This window comes from Bufo gargarizans, chromosome 4 (genome assembly GCF_014858855.1).
Source record: "Bufo gargarizans isolate SCDJY-AF-19 chromosome 4, ASM1485885v1, whole genome shotgun sequence".
NCBI lineage: Eukaryota > Metazoa > Chordata > Amphibia > Anura > Bufonidae > Bufo > Bufo gargarizans.
In genome coordinates this window covers 212,862,511-212,877,086 of record NC_058083.1, presented here as the reverse complement: position 1 = coordinate 212,877,086, position 14,576 = coordinate 212,862,511, and the positions used below count along the sequence as shown (strand labels likewise).

The following is a 14,576-nucleotide window of genomic DNA, read 5'->3' as shown; positions in this document are numbered from 1 at the left end:
GCGCTAGGGGCAGTGCTAGAAAAAATTGTGCTAAAAAAATGATATTTACAAGTGCAGGGAGAGATTATTCAAGGTGTAGGAAAAGGATATGGAGGAATCATTCCACAGCACTTATGTTGAACAGGGTTAAGAAGGGGAGGTTACAGCCTGGATAATAGGAACAATCCTATTACACCTTGCTGCACTGACTGGGGATCCAAATTGTCATTATACAGCTCTGTAATTCCAGCAAACCATTCTTGTTATTGGGGTGCAAGTGCTGTTTGAAACAGCCATTAATAAGGTTTATTACAAGGAAATATTACTATAAATATAATAAGTCTTATTTGCCCTTGTGCGGTGAAGTTATATGCTGTAAAGCATTTTTTTGTCATGTATTAGTGGTAAAAGTAAAATATATTTGCCATTCAGCGGTGCAGTTATATGTTCTAAAGCTCTTTTTGCCGTATATTCGTGGCAAAATAAATATATATTTGCCATTCAGCGGTGCACTTATATGTTCTAAAGCCCTTTTGTGTGTATTAGTGGTAAAAGAAAAATCTATTTGCTGTTCAGAGGTGCCGTTATAGGGTCTAAAGACTTCTGTGGCATGTGCAAGTAGAAAAAAATAAGGGCCTATTTTCCATTCAGCGGTGCAGTTATATGTTCTGAAGCGCTTTTTTGTGTGTATTAGTGGGGGAGAAAGGGGTCATTACTAGAGTTGAGCGAACACCTGGATGTTCGGGTTCGAGAAGTTCGGCCGAACTTCCCGGAAATGTTCGGGTTCTTCGTCCCGAACCCGAACCCCATTGAAGTCAATGGGGACCCGAACTTTTCGGTACTAAAAAGGCTGTAAAACAGCCCAGGAAAGGGCTAGAGGGCTGCAAAAGGCAGCAACATGTAGGTAAATCCCCTGCAAACAAATGTGGATAGGGAAATTAATTAAAATAAAAAATTAAATAAATAGAAATTAACCAAAATCAATTGGAGAGAGGTCCCATAGCAGAGAATCTGGCTTCACGTCACCCACCACTGGAACAGTCCATTCTCAGATATTTAAGCCCCGGCACCCAGGCAGAGGAGAGAGGTCCCGTAAAAGAGAATTTGGCTTCATGTCAGCAGAGAATCAGTCTGCATGTCATAGCAGAGAATCAGGCTTCACGTCAGCCACCACTGCAACAGTCCATTGTCAAAAATTTAGGCCCAGCACCCAGGCAGAGGAGAGAGGTCCCGTAACAGACAATCTGGCTTCATGTCAGCAGAGAATCAGTCTTCATGTCATAGCAGAGAATCAGGCTTCACGTCACCCACCACTGTAAGAGTCCATTTTCATAAATTTAGGCCCAGCACCCAGGCAGAGGAGAGAGGTCCCGTAACAGACAATCTGGCTTCATGTCAGCAGAGAATCAGTCTTCATATCATAGCAGAGAATCAGGCTTCACGTCAGCCACCACTGTAAGAGTCCATTTTCATAAATTTAGGCCCAGCACCCAGGCAGAGGAGAGAGGTCCCGTAACAGAGAATCTGGCTTCATGTCAGCAGAGAATCAGTCTTCATGTCATAGCAGAGAATCAGGCTTCACGTCACCCACCACTGTAACAGTCCATTTTCATAAATTTAGGCCCAGCACCCAGGCAGAGGAGAGAGGTCCCGTAACAGACAATCTGGCTTCATGTCAGCAGAGAATCAGTCTTCATATCATAGCAGAGAATCAGGCTTCACGTCAGCCACCACTGTAAGAGTCCATTTTCATAAATTTAGGCCCAGCACCCAGGCAGAGGAGAGAGGTCCCGTAACAGACAATCTGGCTTCATGTCAGCAGAGAATCAGTCTTCATATCATAGCAGAGAATCAGGCTTCACGTCACCCACCACTGTAAGAGTCCATTTTCATAAATTTAGGCCCAGCACCCAGGCAGAGGAGAGAGGTCCCGTAACAGAGAATCTGGCTTCATGTCAGCAGAGAATCAGTCTTCATGTCATAGCAGAGAATCAGGCTTCACGTCACCCACCACTGTAACAGTCCATTTTCATAAATTTAGGCCCAGCACCCAGGCAGAGGAGAGAGGTCCCGTAACAGAGAATCTGGCTTCATGTCAGCAGAGAATCAGTCTGCATGTCATAGCAGAGAATCAGGCTTCACGTCACCCACCACTGTAAGAGTCCATTTTCATAAATTTAGGCCCAGCACCCAGGCAGAGGAGAGAGGTCCCGTAACAGACAATCTGGCTTCATGTCAATAGAGAATCAGTCTGCATGTCATAGCAGAGAATCAGGCTTCACCTCAGCCACCAATGCAACAGTCCATTGTCACAAAATTAGGCCAAGCACCCAGGCAGAGGAGAGAGGTCCCGTAACAGACAATCTGGCTTCATGTCAGCAGAGAATCAGTCTTCATATCATAGCAGAGAATCAGGCTTCACGTCAGCCACCACTGTAACAGTCCATTTTCATAAATTTAGGCCCAGCACCCAGGCAGAGGAGAGAGGTCCCGTAACAGAGAATCTGGCTTCATGTCAGCAGAGAATCAGTCTGCATGTCATAGCAGAGAATCAGGCTTCACGTCACCCACCACTGTAAGAGTCCATTTTCATAAATTTAGGCCCAGCACCCAGGCAGAGGAGAGAGGTCCCGTAACAGACAATCTGGCTTCATGTCAATAGAGAATCAGTCTGCATGTCATAGCAGAGAATCAGGCTTCACCTCAGCCACCAATGCAACAGTCCATTGTCACAAAATTAGGCCAAGCACCCAGGCAGAGGAGAGAGGTCCCGTAACAGACAATCTGGCTTCATGTCAGCAGAGAATCAGTCTTCATATCATAGCAGAGAATCAGGCTTCACGTCACCCACCACTGTAAGAGTCCATTTTCATAAATTTAGGCCCAGCACCCAGGCAGAGGAGAGAGGTCCCGTAACAGACAATCTGGCTACATGTCAGCAGAGAATCAGTCTGCATGTCATAGCAGAGAATCAGGCTTCACGTCAGCCACCACTGCAACAGTCCATTGTCATAAATTTAGGCCAAGCACCCAGGCAGAGGAGAGAGGTCCCGTAACAGACAATCAGGCTTCACGTCAGCCACCAGTGCAACAGTCCATTGGCATATATTTAGGCCCAGCACCCAGGCAGAGGGTAGAGGTCCCGTAACAGAGAATCTGGCTTCATGTCAGCAGAGAATTAGTCTGCATGTCATAGCAGAGAATCAGGCTTCACGTCACCCAACATTGGAACAGTCCATTGGCAAATATTTAGGCCCCGGCACCCAGACAGAGGAGAGGTTCATTCAAATTTGGGTAGCCTCGCAATATAATGGTAAAATGAAAATAAAATAGGATTGAATGAGGAAGTGCCCTGGAGTACAATAATATATGGTTAAGGGGAGGTAGTTAATGTCTAATCTGGACAAGAGACGGACAGTTCCTGTGGGATCCATGTCTGGTTCATTTTTATGAACGTCAGCTTGTCCACATTGGCTGTAGACAGGCGGCTGCGTTTGTTTGTAATGACACCCCCTGCCGTGCTGAATACACGTTCAGACAAAACGCTGGCCGCCGGGCAGGCCAGCACCTCCAAGGCATAAAAGGCTAGCTCTGGCCACGTGGACAATTTAGAGACCCAGTAGTTGAATGGGGCCGAACCATCAGTCAGTACGTGGAGGGGTGTGCACACGTACTGTTCCACCATGTTAGTGAAATGTTGCCTCCTGCTAACACGTTGCGTATCAGGTGGTGGTGCAGTTAGCTGTGGCGTGTTGACAAAACTTTTCCACATCTCTGCCATGCTAACCCTGCCCTCAGAGGAGCTGGCCGTGACACAGCTGCCTTGGCGACCTCTTGCTCCTCCTCTGCCTTGGCCTTCCACTTGTTCCCCTGTGACATTTGGGAATTCTCTCAGTAGCGCGTCTACCAACGTGCGCTTGTACTCGCGCATCTTCCTATTACGCTCCAGTGCAGGAAGTAAGGTGGGCACATTGTCTTTGTAGCGTGGATCCAGCAGGGTGGCAACCCAGTAGTCCGCACACGTTAAAATGTGGGCAACTCTGCTGTCGTTGCGCAGGCACTGCAGCATGTAGTCGCTCATGTGTGCCAGGCTGCCCAGGGGTAAGGACAAGCTGCCCTCTGTAGGAGGCGTATCGTCATCGTACTGCCTTTCCCCCCAGCCACGCACCAGTGATGGACCCGAGCTGCGTTGGGTGCCACCCCTCTGTGACCATGCTTCATCCTCATCCTCCTCCACCTCCTCCTCCTCCTCGTCCTCCTCATCCTCCAGTAGTGGGCCCTGGCTGGCCACATTTGTACCTGGCCTCTGCTGTTGCCAAATACCTCCCTCTGAGTCACTTCGAAGAGACTGGCCTGAAAGTGCTAAAAATAACCCCTCTTCCTCCTCCTCCTCCTCCTCCTCCTGGGCCACCTCCTCTTCCATCATTGCCCTAAGTGTTTTCTCAAGGAGACATAGAAGTGGTATTGTAACGCTGATAACGGCGTCATCGCCACTGGCCATGTTGGTGGAGTACTCAAAACAGCGCAACAGGGCTCACAGGTCTCGCATGGAGGCCCAGTCATTGGTGGTGAAGTGGTGCTGTTCTGTAGTGCGACTGACCCGTGTGTGCTGCAGCTGAAACTCCACTATGGCCTGCTGCTGCTCGCACAGTCTGTCCAGCATGTGCAAGGTGGAGTTCCACCTGGTGGGCACGTCGCATATGAGGAGGTGAGCGGGAAGGCCGAAGTTACGCTGTAGCGCAGACAGGCGAGCAGCAGCAGGATGTGAACGCCGGAATGAACTTCTGCACCACCAAATTCAGCACATGCGCCAAGCAAGGGATGTGCGTCAAACTGGCTAGTCCCAGAGCTGCAACGATATTTCGCCCATTATCACACACCACCAGGCCGGGCTTGAGGCTCGCCGGCAGCAACCACTCGTCGGTCTGTTGTTCTATACCCTGCCACAACTCCTGTGCGGTGTGGGGCCTGTCCCCCAAACATATGAGTTTCAGAATGGCCTGCTGACGTTTACCCCGGGCTGTGCTGAAGTTGGTGGTGAAGGTGTGTGGCTGACTAGATGAGCAGGTGGAAGAAGAGGAGGAGGAAGTCGAGTAGGAGGAGGTGGCAACAGGAGGCAAAGAATGTTGCCCTGCGATCCTTGGCGGCGGAAGGACGTGCGCCAAACAGCTCTCCGCCTGGGGCCCAGCTGCCACTACATTTACCCAGTGTGCAGTTAGGGAGATATAGCGTCCCTGGCCGTGCTTACTGGTCCACGTATCTGTGGTTAGGTGGACCTTGCCACAGATGGCGTTGCGCAGTGCACACTTGATTTTATCTGATACTTGGTTGTGCAGGGAAGGCACGGCTCTCTTGGAGAAGTAGTGCCGGCTGGAAACAACATACTGTGGGACAGCAAGCGACATGAGCTGTTTGAAGCTGTCTGTGTCCACCAGCCTAAATTACAACATTTCATAGGCCAGTAGTTTAGAAATGCTGGCATTCAGGGCCAGGGATCGAGGGTGGCTAGGTGGGAATTTACGCTTTCTCTCAAATGTTTGTGTGACATGGTTGAGATGCTTGGTGACGGAGGTGGTGTTGGTGGTACATCCCCTGTTTGCTGGGCGGCAGGTGCAAACGTTCCTCCAGAGGCGGAGGAAGAGGCCGAGGCGGCAGCAGCAGAAGTGGCCGAGGCGGCAGCAGCAGAAGAGGTAGCAGTGACTTCCTTGGTTTTAAGGTGTTTTCTCCACTGCAGTTCATGCTTTGCATGCAGGTGCCTGGTCATGCAGGTTGTGCTCAGGTTCAGAACGTTAATGCCTCGCTTCAGGCTCTGATGGCACAGCGTGCAAACCACTCGGGTCTTGTTGTCAGCACATTGTTTGAAGAAGTGCCATGCCAGGGAACTCCTTGAAGCTGCCTTTGGGGTGCTCGGTCCCAGATGGCGGCGGTCAGTAGCAGGCGAAGTCTCTTGGCGGCGGGTGTTCTGCTTTTGCCCACTGCTCCCTCTTTTGCTACGCTGTTGGCTCGGTCTCACCACTGCCTCTTCCTCCGAACTGTGAAAGTCAGTGGCACGACCTTCATTTTATGTGGGGTCTAGGACCTCATCGTCCCCTGCATCGTCTTCCACCCAGTCTTGATCCCTGACCTCCTGTTCAGTCTGCACACTGCAGAAAGACGCAGCAGTTGGCTCCTGTCTTTCGTCATCATCAGAGACATGCTGAGGTGCTATTCCCATGTCCTCATCATCAGGAAACATACGTGGTTGTGCGTCAGTGCATTCTATGTCTTCCACCGCTGGGGAAGGGCTAGGTGGATGCCCTTGGGAAACCCTGCCAGCGGAGTCTTCAAACAGCATAAGAGACTGCTGCATAACTTGAGGCTCAGACAGTTTCCCTGGTATGCATGGGGGTGATGTGACAGACTGATGGGGTTGGTTTTCAGGCGCCATCTGTGCGCTTTCTGCAGAAGACTGGGTGGGAGATAATGTGAACGTGCTGGATCCACTGTCGGCCACCCAATTGACTAATACCTGTACCTGCTCAGGCCTTACCATCCTTAGAACGGCATTGGGCCCCACCATATATCGCTGTAAATTCTGGCGGCTACTGGGACCTGAGGTAGTTGGTACACTAGGACGTGTGGATGTGGCAGAACGGCCACGTCCTCTCCCAGCACCAGAGGGTCCACTAACACCACCACGACCATGTCCACGTCCGCGTCCCTTACTAGATGTTTTCCTCATTGTTATCGTTCACCACAACAACAAAAATATTATTTGGCCCAATGTATTGTATTCAAATTCAGCTGAATATAAATTTGAGGCCTAGTATTTAGGCGCTGGGTGACCGGTATAGATTTACTGACAGAATTAGACTTGGAAATGCACAGTAGCGTGTGTGTGAAGTTATTCTGAATGACCCTATGTGCACCTTGAATATTATATACCCTTTTAGGGATAGATTTCAAATAGCTCTGATAAAGCAGAAACCACTAAATTATGAAATTGCTAAATTGGGAATTGTTTTTCAACCCAGAACAAAAAATGTGCTTTGACGGACACTAAATAACTTGCCCAGCCAGAACAGTACAGCGGTAACGACAGATTTAGCGGGATATAAATTTGAGGCCTAGTATTTAGGCGCTGGGTGACCGGTATGGATTTACTGACAGAATTAGACTTGGAAATGAACAGTAGCGTGTGTGTGAAGTTATTCTGAATGACCCTATGTGCACCTTGAATATTATAGACCCTTTTAGAGATAGATTTCAAATAGCTCTGATACAGCAGAAACCACTAAATTATGAAATATCTAAATTGGGAATTGTATTTCAACCCAGAACAAAAAATGTGCTTTGACGGACACTAAATAACTTGCCCAGCCAGAACAGTACAGCGGTAACGATACATTTAGCGGGATATAAATTTGAGGCCTAGTATTTAGGCGCTGGGTGACTGGTATGGATTTACTGACAGAATTAGACTTGGAAATGCACAGTAGAGTGTGTGTGAAGTTATTCTGAATGACCCTATGTGCACCTTGAATATTATATACCCTTTTAGGGATAGATTTTCAAATAGCTCTGATACAGCAGAAACCACTAAATTATCAAATTGCTAAATTGGGAATTGTTTTTCAACCCAGAACAAAAAATGTGCTTTGACGGACACTAAATAACTTGCCCAGCCAGAACAGTACAGCGGTAACGACAGATTTAGCGGGATATAAATATGAGGCCTAGTATTTAGGCGCTGGGTGACAGGTATAGATTTACTGACAGAATTAGACTTGGAAATGCACATTAGCGTGTGTGTGAAGTTATTCTGAATGACCCTATGTGCACCTTGAATATTATATACCCTTTTAGGGATAGATTTCAAATAGCTCTGATATAGCAGAAACCAAAAAATTATGAAATTGCTAAATTGGGAATTGTATTTCAACCCAGAACAAAAAATGTGCTTTGACGGACACTAAATAACTTGCCCAGCCAGAACAGTACAGCGGTAACGACAGATTTAGCGGGATATAAATTTGAGGCCTAGTATTTAGGTGCTGGGTGACCGGTATGAATTTACTGACAGAATTAGACTGGGATATGGCCAAAAAATAACCACACTATTGCTGGTTAAATGCACTTGGTGTGACAGCTTGACCAACCACACTACTGAGGGTTAAATGCACTTGGTGACAGGCGCAGCTTGCCCCTGATGTAGTATATGGCCAAAAAATGAACAGACTATTGCTGGTTAAATGCACTTGGTGTGACAGCTTGACCAACCACACTACTGAGGGTTAAATGCACTTGGTGACAGGCGCAGCTTGCCCCTGATGTAGTATATGGCCAAAAAATGAACAGACTATTGCTGGTTAAATGCACTTGGTGTGACAGCTTGACCAACCACACTACTGAGGGTTAAATGCACTTGGTGACAGGCGCAGCTTGCCCCTGATGTAGTATATGGCCAAAAAATGAACAGACTATTGCTGGTTAAATGCACTTGGTGTGACAGCTTGACCAACCACACTATTGAGGGTTAAATGCACTTGGTGACGGGCGCAGCTTGCCCCTGATGTAGTATATGGCCAAAAAATGAACAGACTATTGCTGGTTAAATGCACTTGGTGTGACAGCTTGACCAACCACACTACTGAGGGTTAAATGCACTTGGTGACGGGCGCAGCTTGCCCCTGATGTAGTATATGGCCAAAAAATGAACAGACTATTGCTGGTTAAATGCACTTGGTGTGACAGCTTGACCAACCACACTACTGAGGGTTAAATGGACTTGGTGACGGGCGCAGCTTGCCCCTGATGTAGTATATGGCCAAAAAATGAACAGACTATTGCTGGTTAAATGCACTTGGTGTGACAGCTTCACCCTGATGTAGGCTTTAGCCAAAAAACAACCACACCATTGAGGATTAAATGCACTTGGTGACAGGCGCAGCTTGCCCCTGATGTAGTATATGGCCAAAAAATGAACAGACTATTGCTGGTTAAATGCACTTGGTGTGACAGCTTCACCCTGATGTAGGATTTAGCCAAAAAACAACCACACCATTGAGGGTTAAATGCACTTGGTGACAGGCGCAGCTTGCCCCTGATGTAGTATATGGCCAAAAAATAAACAGACTATTGCTGGTTAAATGCACTTGGTGTGACATCTTCACCCTGATGTAGGCTTTAGCCAAAAAACAACCACACCATTGAGGGTTAAATGCACTTGGTCGCAGCTTGTGCTGGCGCACCACAAGACACAAGATGGCCGCCGATCACCCCAGAAAAAAGTGACTGACAAACGGTCTGGGCAGCATAAAAACAGTGAGCAATTGAATTTCAGCAGCTCAATGATGCACAGCTGCAGATCGATCGATTAATCAAGTCCTTTGGAGGAGTTAATCTGCCTAATCTCGCCCTACTGTCGCAGCCACAACCTCTCCCTACGCTAATCAGAGCAGAGTGACGGGCGGCACTATGTGACTCCAGCTTAAATAGAGGCTGGGTCACATGGTGCTCTGGCCAATCACAGCCATGCCAATAGTAGGCATGGCTGTGACGGCCTCTTGGGGCAAGTAGTATGACGCTTGTTGATTGGCTGCTTTGCAGCCTTTCAAAAAGCGCCAAGAAAGCGTCACAAAAGCGCCAAGAAAGCGACGAACACCGAACCCGAACCCGGACTTTTACGAAAATGTCCGGGTTCGGGTCCGTGTCACGGACACCCCAAAATTCGGTACGAACCCGAACTATACAGTTCGAGTTCGCTCATCCCTAGTCATTACCCGTTGTGTGGTGAAGTGAGAAAATTTCAGACTGTTTTGGGTTGTTTTAATTTCCTTTTTATTTATTTATTTGATCTAACAGTATGTCAGACAGAGAAGCCCCAGGCCCTGCACAGGGGAGTGGCACAGGCCTAAATGTTTCTGGTGCAGGCAGAGGTCATAGTAGCAGAGTAAGGGACTGTGGCAGCAGGGGTCACTTGAAGAGGCCTGAGCTCCCAGTCAGTTAGCGGTCGTGCCTTGACCAGCAACCCAGCGGTTGCTTAACAGACAGGATCCATTTTTTGGGGGTTATTGTTCTGACGCATCAGAGGAAGGGCAAAATAATCAGTCATGTCAACACAAACTTACTGCTGACACCTTCTCCACTCTGTCGGGGGGCTCTACCTGTATAAGCATTTAATAGAACAGGTTCTGTAGACATTTATGTGGAATCAGCTAACGACGCTGTAAAAGAAGTGCGCTTCTTCTTGGCACTAACATCGACCTGTAAGGCTGAGTTCCTACTTGAGTTATTTGGTCAGTTTGGGCCCCGTGACTGCCCAAATAAGTGAAGTGTGCGGTGATTCTAAGATGCCTGTCATCTGCATGTCATACTGACTCACTGTATTATTTCACTACCACTGTAGACTCCCTATGCGTGTTACTGCAAGGCACAGTGTTCAACACCACTATAAAGGCTCTCTGCAGCCAGGAAATAGTTGTTGTTTATTTTTTTGGGGCGAACAGGCCGAATCAAATTTTTGAAAAAATTTGCTCATCTCTAATAGCAGCCAATCTGATTCCAACCTTCATTTTCACAGCTCCTTGCTTATAAAGTTGCTATGGACAACTAAGCCAGTTCTACTTTACACCAGTGTGATCAATGTCCCCCATTAAGTTGAAAGCTCTGAGTGCCTGCAATATCCATAATGCTTAAGTAATGCAGTTAAAACATTCAGAGGTTTTTAAAGACGTGTAAATAAAGATTATGGAGTTTCCATTTTGAGTATTAATTATGGCAACATACTATAAGGGGGAATTACTACTGTGAGGGGACACTACCTAATGTGAAGAGGCACTAAGTGAGCAGACCTACTGTGAAGGAACATCTATGGAGCATTCTTATATGTTGAAGCACTAAGGTGCATGACAACTTTGAGGGCTCACTAAGAGGGCATAACTGCTCTAAGGAGGCATAGCTAATGTGAGAGGGCACTAAGGAGGCATAACTGTGTGGGGGCACTAAGAGTGAGTATAGAATGAATTTTTCACTTGAAAATATATGCAACATCATGATGTATTTTGAGCATACAAGTCTGCTTATTTGAAAAGGCACTAAGGGTGGGCCACTCGTGAAATTTCTGCACTTGACCCACCAATGTATGAAAATGGTCCTGGCTAAGACCCTTGATTGCTAAAATAGAAGAAATAAATGCTCAAATAGAGTGCTGTCTCTCCTTGCTGCTGGAGATGGACTTGAGATGGCTTAGAGACTTCTATTGAGCCCTTCCTCAGTAGCTGTATGTGAGCACTTCTTTCTCCTCGTTTTAGCGATCATTGGGGGTTTCAGCATTCAGACCCCCACTGATTAAAACCTTTGATATAAACTATCAAAGAAGGTTGATTTTTTTAATCACATTTTAGTATCAACAATTTTTTTCTTTTTTTACTTTTGTTGCAATGCACAAGTAATACAATATCACAGAAATGTGAAATAATGCTGGCTACACAAAAAAAAAAAAAGGTGTGCAGTAGTCAGAAGGTCCCCTTCTTTGTTGGATATTGCATGGAGATATTCTCTGTATCTTATATGAAATCCATTCTTATTGTTACTTTTCTTTTACAGGAGCTGTTTGGATACAGGACGCAGGGGTGGAAACAAGTACTGTGCATTGTTGGGTATATCTTTTCTTTAGGGATTCTCCTTCTCATATTCTATTGGAAACCAGAATGGGATGTGTGGTGTCAATGCGCTCCATGTACACTTGAGAAAGCTAATATTATATTACTGAGAACCACGGTATGTATTTTTCTTCCTTGCTGGCCATGAGACTATTCACTGCTGGACTGTTATTGAGCATCTAAAAAGAATAAATTAACTCTGTTATTGCTTTTCTTTTATGTAAATTAACACAAGTGACATAACTATGAATTATGCACAAACAGTATATTATGCATGGATGTTTGCAACCAATTGTAGAAATAAAGTGGAAAGAACATAAGGGCGCATTCACACGACACGTGTTTTGCGGATGTGCAAATTGTGGATCTGCAAAACACGGATACCGCCTGTGAGCCTTCCGCAACTTGCGGCCCGCACATGGCCACAGCTATAATAGAAAATGCCTATTCTTGTCCGCGGACAAGAATTGGACATGCTCTATCTTTTTTTGCAAGGCCGTGGAACGGAACCATGGATGCGGAAAGCACACAGTGTGCTGTCCGCATCTTTTGCGGCCCTGTTGAAATGAATGGGTCCACACCCGTTCCGTGAAATTGCAGAATGGATGCGGACACATTCATATAGCTGTCTGAATGAGCCCTTAAAGTCTCATCTTGTATCTAAGAAATATGGGTTTTTACTTGTGTATTTCAAAATCTCTGCTTGTTTTCGTTCAATATGCATTTTCGTTGTTTTCTTCTTGTAGACAAAAATCTGTCCCGTTCATGTGATGAACAAAAAGATTACTGATTTGACCAGAATGTATATTTAAGGGTTCAAATACAGAAAACCTTACTATGTAAGAGAATAGGGTATTGAAAATGAAGTATTATTACAATATAAATACAATAAAAATATTGTATAGTTTTTACGTACATTATATTTTTTTCTTTGGTAGCTCCCCTGCTGTTTGTTATGGTCCACCTTCTCCTGAATTCAGAGGTGAACTAATCCTACTTCTGAATTAATAAAAATATATAAATATATAATAGCAATATATATGAGGGACTATTTTCCATGCTACATTAACAAGAGCTAATTAAAATGCTTCCTGTGAGATGCAGATGGTTGATGAGCTATTGCCTTCTCTCCAAATGGGGGAAGTCCACCAAATACGTGAGTAAAAATAGTTTTAAAGCTGTGGGATAACCCATTTAAGAATCTTGTTCTGTCTTCTTACACGTTCACACAGCGTGCAGTCTGACATTTAGCATAAACCATTCCTGTCTTCCAAATAAGAGGACTAACTTGTTTATTGGTTAACAAGCCGTACATATGTGATTGATTGATTATATACGATTGATTGAGTGGTAAAACAGAATTGTTTGGTAAAACTACAAGAATTCAATTACATGTATAAGTATTAACCTCTTAAGGATCTTGCCATTTTTCACCTTAAGGACCAGGCCATTTTTTTGCAAATCTGACCAGTGTCACTTTATGTGGTAATAACTTTAAAACGCTTTTACTTATCCAGGCCATTCAGAGGTTGTTTTCTAGTCACATATTTTACTTCATGATAGTGGTAAAATTGAGTAAAAAAATTTCATTTTTATTTATAAAAAATACCAAAATTACCCAAAAAATTTAAAAAGTTGCAAATTTACAAATTTCAATATCTCTACTTTTATAATAGATAGTAATAACTCCAAAAATAGTTATTACTTTACATTCCCCATATGGCTACTTCATTTTGTGAATGCCATTTTATTTTTTGGGGACGTTAGAAGGCTTAGAAGTTTAGAAGCAAATCTTGAAATTTTCCAGAAAATTTCCAAAACCCACTTTTTAAGGACCAGTTCAGTTCTGAAGTAGTGATAAGCAGCAGGGGCAATATTCGAATTTGCGATATATCACAAATATGTAGGTGAATATTCACCAAATATTCGTGATTTCGTGATATTCGTTTCGATTGAGCTATTATGCGCACACGCACGATTAGCTACATAAGTGATGAAAATGGTTGGCAGCAACTTTCAAGATAATGATGAAGAACTCCTGATCACGGTAAGTAATTGTAAATCACAGCACTGTTTTAGATTAAAATGCCATGCATGTCATAGCAATAGCAGATAGAGTTTTTCAAAGTATTTGAGATCGCGCAAATAACCACTATTGATTTGAATATTTTAGCGCAATACATACAACTTCACCTTTAATCAGGTCTGACAACATAATACTGATTGGTGAATTTAGTATTGTTGGGACATCACAGCATTATTTCTGTAGCAAGTATGTATGGACAGCAGAGAAATCTCTCTCACATGCACATTGCACATTTATTTTCCTTCCACACACTATATACAGTACAGACCAAAAGTTTGGACATGCCTTCTCATTCAAAGAGTTTTCTTTATTTTCATGACTATGAAAATTGTACAGTAGATTCACACTGAAGGCATCAAAACTATGAATTAACACATGTGTAATTATATACATAACAAACAAGTGTGAAACAACTGAAAATATGTCATATTCTAGGTTCTTCAAAGTAGCCACCTTTTGCTTTGATTACTGCTTTGCACACTCTTGGCATTCTCTTGATAAGCTTCAAGAGGTAGTCCCCTGAAATGGTTTTCACTTCACAGGTGTGCCCTGTCAGGTTTAATAAGTGGGATTTCGTGCCTTATAAATGGGGTTGGGACCATCAGTGGCGTTGAGGAGAAGTCAGGTGGATACACAGCTGATAGTCCTACTGAATAGACTGTTAGAATTTGTATTATGGCAAGAAAAAAGCAGCTAAGTAAAGAAAAAGGAGTGGCCATCATTACTTTAAGAAATGAAGGTCAGTCAGTCAGCCGAAAAATTGGGAAAACTTTGAAAGTAAGGGTTATTTGACCATGAAGGAGAGTGATGGGGTGCTGCGCCAGATGACCTGGCCTCCACAGTCACCGGACCTGAACCCAATCGAGATG

General features: G+C 44.9%; 1 pseudogene; it reads left to right on the top strand.

Annotated features, from left to right (window-relative positions):
* LOC122934686 overlaps positions 1–14,576 on the top strand; it is a 261,344-nt pseudogene that overhangs the window by 54,070 nt on the left and 192,698 nt on the right.